This window comes from Otolemur garnettii, unplaced genomic scaffold, assembly GCF_000181295.1.
Source record: "Otolemur garnettii isolate 467f Iridium unplaced genomic scaffold, OtoGar3 scaffold00048, whole genome shotgun sequence".
Classification (NCBI taxonomy): domain Eukaryota; kingdom Metazoa; phylum Chordata; class Mammalia; order Primates; family Galagidae; genus Otolemur; species Otolemur garnettii.
The window spans coordinates 5,556,268-5,561,414 of record NW_003852443.1 but is presented as its reverse complement, the minus strand read 5'-3'; positions in this window follow the sequence as shown (position 1 = coordinate 5,561,414).

The window sequence follows — 5,147 nt, the reverse complement described above, 5'->3', positions numbered from 1 at the left end:
ACTGTTGGTGTTAAAAACAAAAAAAGGCTACAAACCATGTTAGTTCAGTGTGTTCAACATCACTTATTCAAGCAAGAGCGTAAATTGTAGGGATTCCAGAATTGTAAAGGGCCTTCAGAATCTTTCATTTTTCTGATGAAGAAACTGGCATCTAGTAAGCTGTAACATTATAACCAGAACAAGAACACAAGATACCAGATTTCTGGGTCAATGACCACATATTTTGATTAAGAGTAGAGAAAGTTTGATCAAATACGTAATAGTTTTATTCTCCATCAGCTCTTTTAAATTCCTCTGCCAATAAGTCTGAGATTGATTGAAGTTATTTGATTTTACTCTTAATTGAAATTGGAATTTAGTTTTATAGAAGATGTGACTTGATTTCTTCTACACATATTTATTAAACAGGTTAGAAAAATTTTGCTGCCCTACTGTGTTGTTACAAAAGAGCATTAGTCTATAGCCCAATATTAATTCTGACCATGGTTCTATTAGAAGTTCAGTGAGGCTCGGCGCCTGTGGCTCAATCGGCTAAGGCGCCAGCCACATACACCTAAGGTGGCGGGTTTGAATCCCCAGCCCGGGCCCGCCAAACAACAATGATGGCTGCAACCAAAAAATGGCAGGCGTTGTGGCGGGCGCCTGTAGTCCCAGCTACTTGGGAGGCTGAGGCAGGAGACTTGCTTGAGCCCAGGAGTTGGAGGTTGCTGTGAGCTGTGATGCCATGGTACTCTACCCAGGGGGATAGCTTGAGGCTCTGTCTCAAAAAAAAAAAAAGTTCAGTGAGAAAATGGGGTCACTGTTCTACTTGACATTTATCTCGAAGTTAGGGTCATATACCAAACATCCATAATTTTTTCAAATATATGAACTCACTGTTCTTTAATTGCTCAAAATACCTTTGGATTCTGTCATGCTTGATGCTTCCTTTCATAAAAATTGGTTCCATAAATATATTGGTGTGAAAAGATCATTTTTCTTGTTGTTGCTGTTACTCTATAACATTTCTTTCAATTGACTTTGAGTATGAATGAAGGTAACTTGGTCATTATTCAGGAATTATTTACTAAATATTCTATGCCAAACATTGTCCTAGATACAAAAAATAGACATAGGATGGGACCTGCCTTCATTCTAGTAGGGGGAATGTGTTACAGAAATAATGACACAAATAAAGATTTACTTACAAACTTGTGAGAAGTATTATATGAAACACAGAATGTTATGAATGATCCTAACAGGATTCTCAACTTTATGCTATCATACCAGAGGTTTCTGTCGTGCTTAGGAACAAAGTGAGAAAAGACTGTGACAAGGAATTTCTGATAAAATCCTTTTGACAATCTCAAAAGGAGGTGGTGACTTGGGAAACTGGGCTGTATGCCCTGGTGATATGACAGTGTAGTGGAATGGGCAAAGTTCTATGTACAGTTCCATCAAGAGCTGTCTCTAATACTTTAGAGAAGTCATTTAGTGTCTCTGATCCTCAATTTTCTTGTTCAGAAGTCTAGTACTTCAACATCCTTTTCTTGGATTACAAGTAGCAAGTGGTCACTCTTTTATGAGTCTAAGTTGGATAGGCTCCTTACCTCTCCCACACGGTATATACTATTCAAAATTATTTATTACTATTTTTAACCCACTCACATTACTGTGTGATGTTTTCTTTAGCTGAGCTATTCTGGGTTATTATAATCCAGAGAAATTAAAAACATATACACTTTGACATTTTACTAGGCATACCTTTGAGATTTTTTATAAACGAAAATGAGATTCTAGAGGAACTTAAAACATTTTTGAATGGGTTTGTTTCTATGTCTAGAGTAATTCTTTCCTTTTTTTTAATTTCTTTATTCAGCTCTATGGATCATAAAGTTGTTTATCATGTCAAATTAAACTACTTTACTTGCAGCTCCAAATGAAAGCACATTGTTCCTTATTGAGTCTTTTTCAATTAGATAACCATTTGCGCAATACAGAAGAGGTAGCTGGAATGACAAGTAATCAGGCTTCCTAATCCAAAATGATTGTTTGCATATTTCATCCAAATCTCTTTTATATGTTTTTCAATCACTGGGCATACAATTTTGTTTTCTGAAGCAGAAAGCATACATTTAACCTGATTTTACACGCGAGCTATCATAAAGCATCTCAGAAAAATTTAAGTGACAATGTTAAGTAAAAATATCAATTAAAAATATGGTGGATGATAACTCTTGATAGTTTATTTACTAAGCAGGACGTGAGTTGATCTCATAGAAAAGGATTTACAAACAAGGAGGAGCTGATAGTAAAACTGTTAGTTATAATACTCACTGTTTTATATTCATGTATCAAATTCCATCAGCGAATGAACTATAATTTATTAAAGCACAGCCCTTATGTTGGACAGTGTGAGTGGTTTCTATTTTTATATAGTATAAATTACACTGGGATAAACATTGTCAGGCATACAGCATTTTAAAAAATATTTTGGATTATTTCCTTAGGATAGATTCCCAGAAGTAGAATTACTAGGTTAAAGGGTATGAACATTTTTATGATTCTTGAAATGCATTGCCAAATTGCTTCCCAAAAGGTTATATTAATTTACAAAGCCACTAGCAATATAGGAAAGTGCCCTTCTCAGAATAGTTTCATAGGTATTTGGCATTGTGCAGTTTTTAGATTTACAAATTTTGTGGGCGAGAATGTAGTACCTTGTTTTAATATATATGTTTCAGACATTTTTAAGGTGAAGATCAATATTTTTTCACATATAGTTTAATAACCTTGAATCTCTAATGTGTCCTTTAACTACTTATGTTTTGATATTTTTATAAGCCTATACAGTATTACATGGGATGTACATTAATTCTTTTTCATAGCACAAATCATTTTGTCTAGTCTGTTGTTTCAACTTGGTGCATGTATGTGTGTAGGAAGACACAGTGAGGATTCAAATTTTGTACCTGGGAGAATATATATTTTCTCCTGTGATTTATTTTTTCTTTTTTTTTGAGACAGATTCTCATTATGTCACCCTCGGTAGAGTGCCATGGCCTCATAGCCCCCAGCAACCTCAAACTCTTGGGCTTAAGCAATTCTCTTGCCTCAACCTTCCAAGTAGCTAGGACTACAGGCGCCCGCCACAATGCCTGGCTGTTTTTGTTGTTGTTGTTGTTACAGTTGTCGTTGTTTAGCGGGCCCAGGCCAGGTTTGAACCCACCAGCCTCAGTGTATGTGGCTGGCTCCCTTACCACTGACGTACAGGTGCTGAGCCTCTCCTGTAATTTTTTGGTTGCTTTTTAGCATAATATATCATTATTCTTCTCTATCTATATTAAGTATTCAAATTATTCTAATTTTTTAAGGAGTGACTTTTAAAAATCTTAACTCCTTTTTTTTTTTTTTTTGAGACAGAATCCCAGTTTGCTGTTCTTGGTAGAGTGCTGTGGCATTATACATAAGACACAGCAACCTCCAACTCCTGGGCTCAAGCCATCTTCTTGCCTGGGCTTCCAGAGTAGCTGAGACTACAGACACCCACCACAACACCCTGCTACTTTTATTTATTTATTTATTTTTAGTAGAGATGGGGTGGGATCTTGCTCTTGGTCAGGCTAGTCTCCGACTCATGAGCTCAAGCAATCCACCTCCTTCAGCCTCCCAAAGTGCTAGGATTACAGGCGTGAGCCACCTGGCTGGGCTTAAAATCTTAACTATTGAACTCATCTGTAATTTTGGTGACATGTGATATAAGGCAGAATTCTAAGTGATCTTTTTCCAAATTGGTAATTAGTTACCTCAATCACTAATTGCATAATACTTTTTCCCCGTGTTTTAGATGACATCTCGTTTGTTATATATTAAATTATCTAATTATCGGTTACTTCTTTTTCAGTGATCTGTCCTTGAACCTGAGCTTACTGATTTCTTTTCTTTTCTTTTTTTGAGACAGAGTCTCATTTTGTCATCCTCAGTAGAATGCCGTGAAGTCACGGCTCACAGCAACCTCCAGCTACTTGAACCTCCAGCTACTTGGGCTTAGGCGATTCTCTTGCCTCAGCCTCTCCAGAAGCTGGGACTACAGGCACCTGCTACAACACCTGGCTATTTTTTTGTTGCAGTTTGGCCAGGGTGGGGTTCAAACCTGCCACCCTGGGTATATGGGGCCGGGGCCCTACACACTGAGCCACAGGCGTTGCCGTTTCTTTAATGTAGAGTTCCTCACATGGCTTTTTCAGTATTTTAAAATTGTTTTTTCCTATCTTTTCTTACGACAATTTTAAAATCTTCACAAATTCTAAAACAGTCTTCTAGAACTTCCATCATTTACAAAGGTTTACACAAGAACTTAATTCTCAAAAAATGTTTTGTTTTTTTTTTTACTAAATCTATACCTCTGCATTTATTCACATCTTCCCCCCCATTATAAAAGTAGTACCTGCTCATTAAAGAAAGCTAGAAAAATACTGCCTTTTAAAAAAGTTGATTCATAGTCACTCTAAAATCTAATTAAATTTTAAAAGTATTTTCCTTTCATTTTTATCTTGCTAACTGTAAAAATATGGTGCATATTCATTTGAGAAATATTAATTGAGCACTTACTTTATCCAAATACCCTGCAAGCTATTGAGTCAAGACACTGACTTCAGTAAATAAAACATAGAAAAATTCTACTCTCATTAGCATTTTATCATAATCTGCTTTGGCATTTTTGACAATCTTCACAAGTATTATTTTAACCAATGCAAACGTATTGTGTGGGCCAATGAGTTTGTGTAAATCCTTTTTCTATAGTTGAATATTTTTCAATGTCATTTTTCCCATATTTAAAATGTTCTGGTGGGTGTAGTAGCTCATGCCTGTAATCCTAGCACTCTGGGAGGCCAAGGCAGGTTGATTGCTTGAGCTCACAAGTTTGAGACCAGCCTGAGCAAAATTGAGACCCCCATCTCTACTAAAAATAGAAAAACTGAGGCAAGAGAATCGCTTGAGCCAGAGAGTTGGAGGTTACTATAAGCTACGATGCCACGGCACTCTACCCAGGATGACAGCTTGAGACGCTGCCTCAAAAAATAAAAAAATATGGCTCAGCGCCTGTAGCTCAAGTGAGTAGGACGCCAGCCACAAACACTGAGGCTGGGGGGATTGAACCTGGCCTG